Source organism: Stenella coeruleoalba, assembly GCF_951394435.1.
Source record: "Stenella coeruleoalba genome assembly, chromosome: 4".
In the NCBI taxonomy this organism is placed as follows: Eukaryota; Metazoa; Chordata; class Mammalia; order Artiodactyla; family Delphinidae; genus Stenella; species Stenella coeruleoalba.
Window position 1 is genome coordinate 78,953,594 of NC_137149.1, and position 17,097 is coordinate 78,970,690.

The 17,097-nt window shown below is 35.7% G+C and overlaps 1 long non-coding RNA gene across 3 annotated transcripts in view; it reads right to left on the reverse strand.

Moving 5' to 3' along the window:
- LOC307185679 overlaps positions 1–17,097 on the reverse strand; it is a 66,696-nt gene that overhangs the window by 23,986 nt on the left and 25,613 nt on the right. For all 3 annotated transcript variants that reach the window (XR_013828141.1, XR_013828142.1, XR_013828143.1), the window contains exon 2: positions 11,944–12,007. This is a non-coding gene — a long non-coding RNA (uncharacterized lncRNA). The remainder of the gene's footprint in view (positions 1–11,943; positions 12,008–17,097) is intronic.

Consider the following 17,097-nt stretch of genomic DNA (forward strand, 5'->3'; position numbering starts at 1 on the left):
CATTCCATCCAAAAACAACAGAATATACTTTCTTCCCAAGTGCTCATGGAACATTCTCAGGATAGATATCTTGGGGCACAGATCAAGCATTGATAAATTTAAGAAAATTGAAATTGTATCAAGTATATTTTCTGACCACAATGATATGAGACTAGATATCAACTACAGGAAAAAAATCTGTAAAAAACTAGAAACACATGGAGGCTAAAAACACAGTATTTAATAACCAAGAGATTACTGAAGAAATCAAAGAGGTAATCAACAAATACCTAGAAACAAATGACAATGAAAACACGACGACCCAAAACCTATGGGATGCAGCAAAAGCAGTTCTAAGAGGGAAGTCTCTAGCAATACAATCCTACCTCAAGAAACAAGAATCATCTCAAATAAACTACTTAACCTTACACTTAAAGCAATTAGAGAAAGAAGAACAAAAAATCCCAAAGTTAGCAGAAGGAAAGAAATCATAAAGATCACATGAGAAATAAGTGAAAAAGAAATGAAGGAAATGATAGCAAAGATCAATAAAACTAAAATCTGGTTCTTTGAGAAGATAAGCAAAATGGATAAAACATTAGCCAGACTCACCAAGAAAAAACGGGAGAAGACTCAAATCAGTAGAATTAGAAATGAAAAAGGAGAAGTAACAACTGACACCACAGAAATACAAAGCATCCTAAGAGACTACTACAAGCAACTCTATGCCAATAAAATGGACAACCTGCAAGAAATGGACAAATTCTTAGAAAAGCACAACTTTCCAAGCCTGAACCAGAAAGAAATAGAAAATATAAACAGACCAATCACAAGCACTGAAATTGAGACTGTGATTAAAAACCTTCCAACAAACAAAACCCCAGGACCAGATGGCTTCACAGGCAAATTCTATCAAACATTTAGAGAAGAACAAACACCTATCCTTCTCAAAGTCTTCCAAAATATAGCAGAGTGAGGAACACTCCCAAAATCATTCTCAAGGCAACTGTCACCCTGATACCAAAACCAGACAAAGATGTCACAAAGAAAGAAAACTACAGGCCAATATCACTGATGAACAGAGATGGAGAAATCCTCAACAAAATAATAGCAAACAGAATCCAAGAGCACAATGAAAGGATCATACATTATGATCAAGTGGGGTTTATCCCAGGAATGCAAGGATTCTTCAATATATGCAAATCAATCAATGTGATAAACCATATTAACCAACTGAAGGAGAAAAACCATATGATCATCTCAATACTGCAGAAAAAAGCTTCAACAAATTTCAACACCTATTTATGATAAGAACACTCCAGAAAGTAGGCATAGGGGGAACTTTCCTCAACATAATAAAGGCCATATATGACAAACCCACAGCCAACATCATTCTCAATGGTGGAAAACAGAAACCATTTCCACTAAGATCAGGAACAAGACAAGGTTGTCCACTCTCACCACTATTATTCAACATAGTTTTGGAAGTTTTAGCCACAGCAATCAGAGAAGAAAAAGAAATGAAAGGAAGCCAAATTGGAAAAGAAGAAGTAAAACTGTCACTGTTTGCAGATGACATGATACTGTATACAGAGAATCCTAAAGATGCTACCAGAAAACTACTAGAGCTAATCAATGAATTTGGTAAAGTAGCAGGATACAAAATTAATGCACAGAAACCTCTTGCATTCCTATACACTAATGATGAAAAATCTGAAAGAGAAACTAAGGAAATACTCCCATTTACCATTACAATAAAAAGAATAATATACCTAGGAATAAAACTTCCTAAGGAGACAAAAGACCTGTTTGCAGAAATCTATAAGGCACTGGTGAAAGAAATCAAGGATGTTACAAACAGATGTAGAGATATACCATGTTCATGGATTGGAAGAATCAACTTTGTGAAAATGACTCTACTACCCAAAGCAATCTACAGATTCAATGCAATCCCTACCAAACGACCAATGGCATTTTTCACAGAAGTAGAACAAAACAGTTCACAATTTGTTTGAAACACAAAAGACACTGAATAGCCAAAGCAATCTTGAGAAAGAAGAATGGAGCTGGAGTAATCAGGCTCCCAGCTTTCAGACTATACTACAAAGCTTCAGTAATCAAGACAGCATGGTAGTGGCACAAAAACAGAAATATGAATCAATGGAACAGGATAGAAAGCCCAGAGATAAACCCATGCACATATGGTCACCTTATCTTTCATAAAGGAGGCAAAAATATACAATGGAGAAAAGACAGGCTCTTCAATAAGTGGTGCTGGGAAAACTGGACAGCTACATTTGAAAGAATGAAATTAGAACACTCCCTAACACAATACACAAAAATAAACTCAAAATGGATTAAAGACCTAAATGTAAGGCCAGACAGTATCAAACTCTTAGAGGAAAACATAGGCAGAACACTCTATGACATAAATCACAGCAATATCCTTTTTGACCCACCTCCTAGAGAAATGGAAATAAAAACAAAAATAAACAAATGGAACCTAATAAAACTTAAAAGCATTTGCACAGAAAAGGAAAAAGACAACCGTCAGGATGGGAGAAAATATTTGCAAATGAAGCAACTGGCATAGGATTAATCTCCAAAATTTACAAGCAGCTCATGCAGTTCAATATCAGTGAAACGAACAACCCAATCCAAAAATGGCAGCAGACCTAAATAGACATTTTCTCTAAAGAAGAGATACAGATTGCCAACCAACACATGAGAGAATGCTCAACATCACTAATCATTAGAGAAACGCAAATCACAACTACAATGAGGTACCACCTCACACCAGTCAGAATGGCCATCATCAAAAAATCTACAAACAATAAATGCTGGAGAGGATGTGGAGAAAAGGGAACACTCTTGCACTGTTGGTGGGAATGTAAATTGATACAGCCTCTATGGAGAACGGTATGGAGGTTCCTTAAAAAACTAAAAATAGAACTACCATACGACCCAGCAATCCCATTGCTGGGCATATACCCTGAGAAAATCATAATTCAAAAAGAGTCATGTTCCAAAATGTTCACTGCATATCTATTTACAATAGCCAGGACATGGAAGCAACCGAAGTGTCCATCACCAGATGAATGGATAACAAAGATGTGGCACATATATACAATGGAATATTACTCAGCCATAAAAAGAAACGAAATTGACTTATTTGTAGTGAGGTGGATGGAACTAGAGACTGTCATACAGAGTGTAGTAAGTCAGAAAAGAAAAACATATACTGTATGCTAACACATATATATGGAATCTAAAAACAAAAATAAAGAAGAGATGGTTCTGAGGAAACTAGGGGCAGGACAGGAATAAAGATGCAGACATAGGTAATCAACTTGAGGACACAGGGAGGGGGAAAGGTAAGCTGGAACGAAGTGAGAGAGTGACACGGACTTATATATACTACCAGAAGTAAAATAGATATCTAATGGGAAGCAGACCCATAGCACACGGAGATCAGCTCAGTGCTTTGTGACCACCTAGAGGGGTGGGATAGGGAGGGTGGGAAGGAGACACAAAAGGGAGGAGATATGGGGATATATGTATATGTATAGCTGATTCACTTTGTTATAAAGCAGAAACTAACACACCATTGTAAAGCAATTATACTCAAATAAAGTTGTTAAAAATCAACAAAAATTAAAAAAAAATTAAAAAGTAGAAACCAAACCATAAAAAAGGAAAAAAGGAGATATGTCTATTAGTCTATTATTCTATTAGTCTCTTTATATATTGTTCATTTCTACAAAATGAAACCTAATCTCTAATGAGAGAAATTAGATCAGTGTTCTCCTGGGGAACTACCAAGGGCATGAAGAAAATTTAGGGTGATTAATATGTTAATTATCTTAATTTTGTTGATGGTTTCTCTGTGTATACTTATGTAATTTTTAAATTTTATACTTTAAACATGTACACTTTATTGCTTGCCAATAATATATTTAAAAAACTAACCTCTTAATTTTAAGAAATTCTGTTCATCAGGAGGCATCACAAAGACAATTGAAAGAAGAAGAGGAAAAAAAGCCATAGACTAGTTTAATTAGTACTTAGTGATATTATTAGCATGATAGTTTCCAGCTGGAAGTGCAGACGCTTCCTATGGGCAAATGGCTGAACCAGCTCTGACGACTGTAAACCATGTAGCCTTAAGAACTGTGGTGAGCGCCAGTGTCTCGTTATAGGTAACAAGAGAAAGGAATGAGGAGAAAGGAAAATGTCTAGTTAGATGCAATAATCCCATTAACATTTTCTTGTGTGTTCTTGCTCCAGAGAATTTATGCTAAAGGTTTGAACCTGCATGTGATGTCCAGGACTAAAGGAATATTACCATCATGTGTTTGCCAGATGTTGTTCCATGCAGAGATATATGATATAGTTTTTTCCCCAACTTTTACATGATTTTTAAATTAAAAATACTCAATGCATAGAATTATTTTCCCCTATTAGAAATAATATAATCTATATTAACAATTAGGATAATTATTAACTCATTGATAAAACAGGTACTGAGAATTAAAATGATCATGAATAGACTATGGAGACTTGAGAAGTCCCACAATCTGCCATCTGCAAGCTGGTGAACTGGAAAGCTGGTGGTGTAATTCAGTCCAAGTTCAAAGGCCCAAGAATTGTGGGGGCTGCTAGTGTAAGTCTCATTCCAAGTCCAAAAGCCTGAGAACCAGGGGCACCAATGTCGAAGAGCAGAATATCAGTGTCCCAGCTCAGGTGAGAAAAAGCAAATAGAGCCTTGTTCCACCTTTTTATTCTGTTCAGGCCCTCAATGGATTGGATGATGCCCACCTGTATTGGTAAAGGCGAAATTCTTTGTCAGCCTTGCAATTCAAATGCTAGTCTCTTCAAGAAACACTCTCACAGACACACCCAGAAATAATGTTTCACCAGCTATGTGTGTCTCTTAGCCCAGTCAAGTTGACACATAGAATTAACCATCACAGTGTTGATCAATTTCTTGCTAATTGCACTGAGGATTTTAATTAAACGTCAAAGAAAAATTTCAGAAAATAAAATAATAATCATGAACATATCTCAAATACCAGACTGATCACATTGCTATGAGTAGACAAATTTTGCACAATTAAATCAGAAAAAGCCTTATTTAGCTGCTTCATAAGGATTGTTTTCATTAAGATGTACACCACGTTATCCTTTTTCATGTCATTTTACTATCATAATCATGTATCTACTCTTTCTCATGTCTGTTTAATTGTGATACGCACAGTTCTAGTAATGAAAATAAAAATATTTTATACAAACCAATGTCAAGGTAAGTCTATGAGTTTTGTACGTTATATTGCCAACATTTATAGGGAAGATTTTCTCCATAAGCCTTGAGTTTACATGGTAAGTTTTCTAACTCTGTGAACTGAATATATATCTAGAAAGCATATTATAAAACTTCAAGGCACTTCCTTTCATCTGACAAATATATGTTGTTAGGTTTCCCCATTGACCTTATTATCCCTTTCCTTTGAATCACAACAGGTCTTATGTAGCAATATGAGAAAATGGCCAAAATTTCCTGACCCCTCTTGTAAAACTAATCAGGGAATTCCCCCAGCAAGCAAGACCATTTCAATAGCCACCTTAAATCTTTCACGAGGCTTCTAAAGTTCAATTATGTCTAGATAGCTGCTTCTTTATTACTTCTTCCCATGTTCTTTAAAGCAATCATTATTGTCATTTTTATTTGTGTACATATCAACTTCTTTTTTACACAATGAAAACACCGAACACAATCTCAAATTTTTATTCTATTAGAGGAAAGGAATCTTAAGAGAAAGCAATGATTCTGGCACCCTACAAACCAGTAAATTTAGGATACATTTAGAGAATATCTGTGATTTTTGACAGCTCTTTCAGGCCTTGATCCAAAAGAACCTATTCTCTCAGTGCAAAATAAAAATTACTGATTGGACTACTGTGAGGGATTATTGTGACGGGGATGGAAAGAGTGACTGAAAAATAATAGAAATATGAGAAAACAGAGTAATAAAAAAAGAAGAGGGCAGAAGAGAGGAAAGGAGAATGCTTAAAGGAGGAACACAAGAAAGAAGGAAAGAAAACATAGCAAACTCTAAGTCCAAAAGCAAGGAACACACAAGGATGGCCATCCACACAAAAACGCATGCCCAATAGAATTAACCATACCTTTTTTAGCTTTGATAACTTGTTTCAGACAAAGCATTCCTACAAAGCGTATTTCCCCATTCCATAGTTGCTTAGTCTGGGGTGAATAGTACTCACTTGAAGAAATTTGTTATACAAATTCAGAAAATATCAAGAGGTAAAGTTGGAGATAATCATACTTATATAATTTCAATACAACACTGGCTGTACCATGTAATGCCCAAGACAGAAAACAGAAACCACTCACTCTAAGGAAAAAAGAATTTAGCATTAGAATTAGTTGCTTACAAAATTGTTGAAAAGGCTAAAGGAGTCAGTTCAAGGCTGAGGCTCCAGGGTGATACAAAGAAGAATCTAGAACCAGCCCGCTTTTGAAGCTAGCCTGCTGTAGGTTGGGCCATAATGCCTTTTCTACTTCCAGAGAAGCTCTGAATAGCAAAAAACTGAAATGACACACAAAGCTGTAACCCAAGGAGTAAGCAGTAACATCAAGAGGTTACTGCTTCTTTCAGAAAGCTAAAGAATAAGCACTGGGCACCCCGTGCAAGAGGGCCATGAATTTCCTAAATAGCAGGTGTAGCCAGAGTTGAAGGAAGAGGGCCTTCCTGGACTTTGACTTTCAAGTTTTATGGGAGTGCACTTAATTGGTGAGCACTAATTCATATGTAGAATTCTCTCTCACTGCAAGGGAGTTTAGAAAATGTAGGTTTCAGCATTCCAAAACCTCCAAATAAAAGATACATAGAGATTGAGAGAGCCACTCATAATATTTTAACACATGAGGATATATATATATAGATACATAGATAGATAGATTATCTTTATCTTTCTATCTGTCTATATCTACATATCTATATCTATCGATCTATTATCTATCTACCTATCTATCTAGAGAGAACTGAATTTTACATCTAGCAATATAAAATAAACGTCCCAGGAGTTGCATACAAATAGTACCAGAAATATGCGTAGTTTTTTGGAAAAATTGGATACGTTTCTTTTTACCACTAATATTTGGAGTCTCTAGAAAGTAAGATGAGATGACAAATATGGATGGCATATAATAGCATGTAATTCTTTTCTAGAAACTTTAATTTGGCCATTACTTGATAACATTATGGGGCTCAGAAAATATCTGTTTTTATTAGTTTAAAATACCTGCAATCTTTTAGATAAACATGAAACAGGGATTTTCAAATTTGGTGATTTTGATATTTAAATAATATATCTCAAATCTCATACGAAACGTGCTAAATAAAGTGGATGATTTGAAAATGTTGAATAAATGTTGCATCTTCCCCAAACTTGCTTAACTTTTCCACTCAGAATACATGGCTACTTAATAGGAAGTACTTTTCACAGAGGTCTGTTTGCATAGATAATTCACTAGCAAAACTTAATATGAATTAGCAACTCCCAGTGCACAATAAGATATGGGTCATCAATAGATTTGCCATTCTCTTTTCTATTCCTTTCTTCATAAAATAAAATATAAGGCAACATTCCCTTCATTTTAGACTCTATGTACCAAAGTAATTCCTCCAAAAGGTGGTATTTTCTTATTAAAAATTAATATAAACACCTACACTGTTTATATCCTTAATAGCTCTCATCTAGATAATACAGTAAATGTCTGACTTATCTTTTAACTTATCTAACGTCTCTCCTTAATACTAATTCATCCTAAAACATTATTCTAATTCTTTCACTTCCATGTTCATCTTTTTACTATTTTCAATGGCTCCCCATCAGTCCCTCCACTTCCTTAGTCCAGTTTCTTTTGACTAAAAAATGTAGTCCAAATTCTTTACTTCATCACTCAAGATCACCCTTGTCACCACAATTCTATCACCTTTCCATTGCCCTAGGCATCGTATAGCGTTTGTAAAGTTCATGTGTTATGTTGCCACCAGTCATTTACCATTTTTTCTCCATATTCTTTCACTGCCACACATTTTCTCATGTTGTTTATTTTACAATGTCTTTTCTTCTCCATCTCCCCACTGTTGACTCCTGTTCATTCTTCACAAATCACCTCAAATGTTACCTCCTTTAGATTTCTTTCCCCATCACCCTCACCAGAAGTGATTTATTTTTCCTCTGAAGTTTTAAAGACGTATTTCAGTGTCTCTTATGGCATGTGACAATCTCTCTTGTTTAATAATTATTTTGTGTCCCCTGCTATGCTACAAGCTGAGGAAGGAGAGACAGAGTTTACGTTTGTGTCCCCACAGTGCTAGCTAGCATCGTGACATAGACTGAGTAGACACAAAATTATTATTGATTGAATACACATTTGTGAATCATTCTAGAGAAAGAAACTATCTTCTATTTATTAAAAACATGAAAACAACTTCATATTCAGTCTTCTTTCTAACTTTTTTTTTTACCTCTGACATTCTACAGAGAGTAACTTGAAGCAGTTTTGCAATTTTCTAAGAAATAATTCGTCCATAGGCTTTTTCTTATTACTTTACATAATCTACTTTATAAAATTCTGAGCTTTCATTATAAATCAGAGTTTAAAGTTTTCAGATTCATGTACAAAATTGTATTGGGGATTATATGACAAAATCAATGCATGAGCAGCTTTTAAAATACCATTTTATACACTACATAATTGTACATTTGTGCTAATTCCTTTTATCTGCTTTTTCTAGAAATACTTAAAATAGGTTACTGTTTTTCATATTTATAATAATCACATTAGTTTTTAAGACAAGACACTTCTTGTGACAAATTAAAAAAATTAATAAACTAAAAGCCGGCCCTCCTATTTTTTTTTTTTTTTTTTTGCGGACGCAGGCCACTGTGGCCTCTCCCGCCACGGAGCACAGGCTCCGGATGCGCAGGCCCAGCGGCCATGGCCACGGGCCCAGCCGCTCCACGGCATGTGGGATCCTTCCGGACCGGGGCACGAACCCGCATCCCCTGCATCGGCAGGCGGACTCCCAACCATTGAGCCACCAGGGAAGACCCGGCCCTCCTATTTTAATTTAGGAACACTGATGAAAAGTAAAATAGACCACCAATACACACACAGATACACACACACACACACACACACACACACACACACACACTATTAGTTTATATAAATTACTTGAAACATTGTATTTTAAATAATAATATTAAATTGAATATAATAGCCTACATATATAATAAGTGTTTTTTAATTATATTGCATGATATGGAGATTTGAAATAATGTAAAGCTATATAACTTCGGGAGGGAATCAGATTTATTTTATTGCCATTTACCCAGAATGTTGCAAGTCAGTTTGGACAGAGAAACACTGAAATCAAATATGATGTGATTTAAATAGCAGAGAAAAGAAAATAATGGAAGTTGCCTTGATTGAACACTTATTTAGGTATTAGACTGAGACTTAGGAGCTGAACATTATATGCAGGATAGTATCATATATAGGACATTTTTGAGTGTTTCTTAATTTGAAAAGTTAGGCAAAATCCTGTTACTTACATTTTGAGAATTTTAAATCAAACTCTTCTCTCTTCAGCTGCTTCCTTAAGATATCCTCCCCCTCACCAACACATATTGTCATAAACAGATGGTCATTACTCTTACCAGTATGACCCAAATAGCTTCCTAACCTATCGTACACCCAGCTACTGCCATTATAAGTGATTATTCAATATTGCAAATGTGATAGACTTTTCCTTATATCAAATATTTTTATAAATGTCCATTTTCATCAAAATAAACTCCAAATTCATCCTGGAATACAAGGCCTTTCATGACCTCAGTCTTACCCTACATTACCCAGCTTCAATTTTCAACACTCCCTCTTTGATTTTATTTAAGCAGTTCAAAAATGCATATCTCTTGGGGAGTTCATTGACACATTAACTTATGATAGATTTTTTAAAAACCTCACCATTTTATGTTGGGACAAAGCATAATAAAAAATTTAAATGCAAACTCAACTATTCAATTGTTTTATAACTACATATTAAAGACATATGATATTTCAAGCACAAGTGAGCCTTTAGGATTCCAAGATCAAACCAACAGTTCTTAAGAAACCAGGTCTCTAAGGAGGACAAAGAATTTGTACTTAGTTGTCAGATAACAAATCGAATGTGTCCAGAGCTATTGTCTTGTGAAGACTCGGTGTTTATTTCTTTCTCAACTCTAGAATGGTTTTACTGTTTAGTTTATTTCTTTGCTTCATATTGCTTTGCTTTGTTGTTGAATGTGTGTTAGTGATACTGAGAAGAATTAAGAGATTTGCCAATGACAGTAAAGACAGCCTACTCAGCCCTTGCTAGGGTTAGAATGAGGATGAAAATATGGTGGTTCCAGAGTTCAAGGTGAGGGCAGCAGGGAGATAAGGGGAGACTCAAAACAGACCCAAAAGTAGCTGTGAAGAGCAAGGTAACAAGAGAGAAGGAGATTGCAGCATGGATTGAGTCAGGAGTGGGATTAAAAAACAAAAGAAGAAAACTGGAAAAAAAAAGAAACTCATCAAGTACATTAGAGGCAGGTGACATTGAAAGTGGAGTGTAAGTTAACCCCGAGTTCTCCTTGAGAAAAAAAATCCCCCTCTGAAAACACAAAGTCCTCTTCCTGCGTTTCTGATTTCAGACAAAATTACCTGAAAAAATATTTCAGGCACAGCTAGGCTCTCTAAGTATTCAAGATATCTCAAGTAGGTCACTTTGAAATAATTCTTCTAATTCATTCAGAAATTACTGATTAAAAAATAAGAATCATAAATAGCAGAATGTCCAGTGTTCAGAAAAGGTAATTCTTACCCTCCTGTGTGCCTGACAGTATGAACAAACTCTAAACTATGGGAGGAGGCAGGGAATACAGGAAAAGTGATATTCCATTTGTTGACTTCTGAGGTATGTTGTTTATAGTTTACAAGTTCATTTAATTGCATAGGTGGAGTTTCACAGTCAGTAGAATGATGAGGGAAGCAGATGGCATAATCTTTTATTAAAAACTTAGCCACCTTCTTATATATGTGATAGCTCTTACTTCATTCTTTGGAATTTGCATTTTAAATGATTAAGGATCCAATAGGACAGCATGAAACCTCATTAAGAAAGATATATTTTCAGGCCTCTACCTGAAGGGCAAGTGGTGATTTTTCCACCTCATACTCCTCAGTTTAAATACCTGCTGATTTGTTTTAGCTCTACTTACTTCAAAGTATTTCAGCCACATTAATACAGCTTTTAACTAGAGAAACTGACAGAATACAAAATCAAGCTTTTAGCTATATCTTAAAGTAAACAAACCAGAACATTTTTCATTTATGAAGCTTCTACTTTCTATGACATTGTGTAATACATTAGTGGTTAACTAAGGGCTTCTCTTGAGCCTAAGGTAAGAGGGGATAAAAAAACCTCTGTGATTTTTCAGTTCATTTTGAAAACTAACAGCAGATTTGCTTTTAAACAAATGCTGTGTCTTTAGCTGCTGCTTTGAAGTAAGAAGCTGAGAGTAATAGGGGTGGTAGAGATCATACATCCTCACTGTACATATAGTAACGGCGGTATAATAATTAAGGTTTAATCAGAGCATTCTCCTGCTGCTTTCCCAATCACTGTTGAGGTAATAATAGCATTACAGATTAGGTAGCAACTTGCAACAAAGTTAGGCAACTGCATCAAAAAGCAATAGTGATGTATAAAGAATTAGGTAAACTTAGTCAATGAAGCATAACATCTCATTCATATTAACCTCCAGCAGGGCCCTTAGAGTCCCAGGCATTGATCCAATCATTTGCTTGCCTAAGTATTTTCCACCTTCTGTGAAATTGCTTACCTCCTTTCTGAAACACCCACTCTCTTCTTTAGAAATGCTTTGTATTCTCTTTCATGGGGATATCCTAAGAAAAAGAAATGGTGGGTTATATTCAGCAAAAGACAGTACTGAAGCAGTTAGAGTTGTATACTAGAAAAGCATCCAGAAAAAATGTGGGTGGTTTTTTCACTTGTCTCAGACCTGGAAGGGTTAATTCAAGCACAGAAGTCCTACTGATTTTACAGGATAGTGGGACTTCCAAGGCACATAAGCCCTTTAGGTGTCGGGTTAAAGGAGGATGCTGGTGTGTGTGTGTGTGTGTGTTGAATAGTATGTGGTTTTCTTTTGCTGATTTACTTTATTTTTTATCCCATTGTTGATTATATGCCAACCAACGTTTTTCAACTCTACTTCCATGATAAACAATAGACATTTTATAGGCAAGGGTGAGCATTTAAGTCCATGAAAAGAATAGTCATTCTCAGAATGGAGGAAGAGGCTTTAGTCTAGGTGAATTTGGGAATATGACAGCAGAGACTTTGAGTGACCACTATAGATTCCACTGAGAAGAGGATTTCTACGCTGACCTCTGTAAAAACATAAAGAATTGTTATCATGTCTCTCATTGATCTACGACATTAGATGATAACCAGAACTGCCATGAAAACGGTTAAGAGTATTAAGTCAAGGTTCACTGACAGACACTTTGACACCTAAGGACAAGGCAATTATAAAGAAACACAAAAGCAAGTGCTCAAATATTTTTCCTTAGTATATAAATTTCCTCTAATTCATCTGGGGACAGGAGCACATCTAAATGCTGGAGAAGATGGAAGTGAGCCGAGTCTGTTCTACTAAAGTGTCAGAAATAATCTGTCATAAATTATCTATCTATCTATCTATCTATCTATTTAAGCTTATATAAAACAGACATTTATTTCTCATAGTTCTAGAGGCTGGAAGTATGATGTCAGGGTGCCAGCATGATTGGGTGAGGGCTCTCTTCCAGACTGCACACGTCTGTTGTATCCTCACATGGTGAAAGGGGCTGCATAATTTTTTTTAAATGTACTTTGTTCCAAAATGAAAATAATTGGCTAATCAAGTGGGTTACCATCTTGAATAAAATGTAATTAAATTTCCGTAACTAATTTTTCATATTTAATCAAAATTTGATATAAACATTGAATGTATTATATAATAGCATGAATGTTTGGAAGAAAACATTCCTTCAAAAGAAAATTGTAAGTAATGTTTTTTTAATTATGGAAAACAATTTCACAACATAAAACATTTATGAAAAACCTTTCCATAATCTGCTCTGTCGTCAGTTTATCACAGGGCTTTTCATGGAAAAACATCAGAACGAACAGAGACTGTCATACATTGGCTATATTTCTAACACTCTCTTAATAAGGGAAAATATTGGGACAAGATAACCTACTTGCTTTCCGTCATTTGTAAAAGATTTGATATCCAGAAATTTCTCATCATAATGAACAAAAATCAGTCTCTGAGATTAAAATATTGGGTGAGCAGATTACAGGTAACTTCTTTTCTAGTCAAAATTTCTTTTTCTTTTTAAATAAATTTATTTTTTGGCTGCATTGGGTCTTCGTTACTTAGTGGGGTGTTTCTCTAGTTGCGGTGAGCGGGGGCTACTCTTCGTTGTGCTGCGCGGGCTTCTCATTGCAGTGGCTTCTCTTGTTGCGGCGCATGGGCTCTAGGCACGCGGGCTTCAGTAGTTAGTTGCGGCACGCAGGCTCAGTAGTTGTGGTTCGCAGGCTCTAGAGTGCAGGCTCAGTAGTTGTGGCGCACAGGCTTAGTTGCTCCGTGGCATGTGGGATCTTCCCAGACCAGGGCTCAAACCCCTGTCCCCTGCATTGGCAGGCTGATTCTCAACCACTGAGCCACCAGGGGAGTCCTAATCAAAATTTCTATATGCTTTGACCGATGGGTTCAGTTAAAAATATTTCTCTCTCTCAATTTCCCTCTCTCTCTCTCTAGATCTATTTACAGAAGACACAATGAAAACCACCAATCCCCTATTAATTACTTAAATAACTAGATGTCCTTGAAATTTTTCTCAGAAGTGTTTCATCCTCTAGATCTTTCACCTCCAGATATTAATGCTTGTTAGAGTTTAAGGGTGCATGATCTTTAAAGGATTTTTTAAGTAATAAAATGCATAAACACAAGATTTAAGGTTGCTTTAAAGTTATAACTCAGAAAGTCTTTAGGTATTTAAAAAATGAGAACATGTACCCAAATTAATGAGAACTGAAGAAATTGCTTAAGTAATTTTAAAACAACATTGCCTGACTAACTTAGATATACAAAAGTATTTTCCTTAAACAGAAGCTTCATGTTTCTTTCCACATATTTATCCTGCAACATATTTATCCTGCAACATATTTATCCTGCATTTCCTTTTTTTTTTTTTTCATTTTTCTTTCTTCTTCACTCATGAAATAGAGAATTTGATAGGGGAACAATGGGGAGTAGAATACATTTAGTACAGGAAAAATATTAATTGCTTGAAAATGCGAAGTGAGGGAAGAAATCAATTGTGAGTAAACAGCGCAGAACGAAACCTCTTGACCTTGTCAGATGCTTTATGGGAGAGACCCTTCAATCAGAAATGTGCTGATGCTAAATTATCACAGGATTTGATCTATCCTCTAATAATTGAAAACTCCCACTCCTGGAAGAGAACCAGTTTTCTGAACAGCCACTAATTTTTCAGAGTGGAAATTTAGTACTGAAGAGATTGCACATTTATCCACTAAGATTTGTATTTATATTTTATAGGCCATCACATTCCACATTAGGCTCTGATTGTAAATAGCCACATTGTGTTTTGAGATGCACTCTTCTGTGATGCGCAGTTGCAATTCTTTAAAATGCCATATATAGTTTAACGTATTACCTTCAGTATCTCTCCTTTAAATATCAGAGTATGTGAAAAACTTAACCATGAACAGAGATAAATGCCGTTAACTGCAACATCAGGGTTCAATCTTAGTTGCTTACATCTTGCCTATAAAGAAGATGCTCATTTCAAACTCATCAGGTGCTTTGTACAGGGACATAAAAATAAAGAGGATAATAATTTAAATTTCTATTCAAAATTTCCACTTAGTTTTATGTGTGCAATATACTTTGTGTCATTTTATCATTTTAAAAAATCTCTCATCCTAAGATTATTTCTGAAAAGTATGTAAAGCAAATCTCAAACTGACAATTCATGTGAATGTGTAATGAAATGATCTGAGATGATTTTGTTGGGTATTAAAATAGCTAGCCTAGAGATTCCTAAGAAATGTAAAATGACTTTTATTTGAAGCTTTAATCCCTATTGTACCTCATTAATATCTCTTTTTTCTACTCAGGTATGTATAACACCTATAAGAGGAAAATGAGAGAATACATATCAAGGATGAAGGCACTTTAGGAAAAAAATGCTTAAAGTCCAGCCTACAATTAAAAGCAGATTCTGAACAGTACTATCCTCTGTTAGTTGAAAAATATAAAAGAAGTTTAAAAAATTTAAACTTGTCTATGTACATAAACATTAGTTAACTTGCAGATTCAATAGTCATTCAACAGCTAATCTGAGCACTTACCACTAGGATTATGCAGGATGCTCAAAACACAATGAAGAATATGACAAAGTCTCTGCCTTCAAGGAAATTACTGTGGGAGGCAGACAAGTTGGTGAAGTGCAGTAATTGCCATACCTGCCATAGGGATGAGAGTAAGTACAGAGGCTTCAAGTCTGGGCTGTGGGAAGTGGTTAGGGTTGACTCTCAAGAAATGACTTTCACACTAAAACTTGACATATGATAAAAGTATTTAAGCAGGAAAGTGGCATGATCTTATTTGCTCTTTACATTGCTAAAGAACTTCAAAGGAAAGAAAATGAATGGTGGTGACTTTTCGAAGTCAAATGATGTCTATAAAAAAGCAATATGGGGACTTCCTTGGTGGCACAGTGGTTAAGAATCCACTTGCCAACGCAGGGGACACGGGTTCTAGCCCTGGTCCGGGAAGATCCCACATGCCACGGAGCAACTAAGCTCATGTGCCACAACTACTGAGCCTGCGCTCTTGAGCCCACACGCTGCAACTACTGGAGCCTGCATGCCTAGAGTCTGTGCTCTGCAGCAAGAAAAGCCACCGCAGTGAGAAACCTGCACACCGCAACAAAGAGTAGCCCCCGCTCACTGCAACTAGAGAAAGCCCCTGTGCAGTAATGAAGACCCAATGCAGCCAAAAATTAATTAATTAAAATTTATTTAAAAAACAGCAATATGTAGCAGATGGCAACAGGAACATGAAAAGACGCTCAATATCACTAATTATTAGAGAAATAAAAATCAAAACTACATTGACGTACCAACTCACACCAGTGAGAATGGCCATCATTAAAAAGTCCACAAATAACAAATGCTGGAGAGGGTGTGGAGAAAAGTGAACCCTCTTACACTGTTGGTGGGAATGCAAATAGGTGCAGCCACTACGGAAAAATTACAGCGGTTCCTCAAAAACCTAAAAATAGAGTTACCATATTATCCTGGAATCCCAGTCCTGGGCATATATCTGGAGAAGACTATAATTTGAAAAGATACATGCACCCCACTGTTCACTGTAGCACTATTTACAATAGGCAAGAGATGGAAACAACCTAAATGTCCATTGACAGATGAATGGATAAAGAAGATGTGGTACATACGTACAGTGGAATACTACTCAGCCGTAAAAGGAATGAAATAATGCCATTTTCAGCAACATGGATGTACCTAGAGATTATCATACTAAGTGAAGTAAGTCAGAAAGAGAAAGACATACTGTATGATATCACTTATATATGGAAATCTAAAATATGACACAAATGAACTTATCTACGAAACATAAACGGACTCACAGACAACTTATGGTTGCCAGGGAGGCGGGAGGGGGAGGGATGGATTGGGAGTTTGGGATTAGTAGATGCAAACTATTATATATAGGATGGATAAACAACAAGGTCGTACTGTATAGCACAGGGAACTATATTCAATATCCTGTGATAAACTATAATGGAAAAGAATATGAAAAAGAATGCATATGTATGTATAACTGAATCATTTTGCTGTACAGCAGAAATTAACAAAACATTGTAAATCACCTATA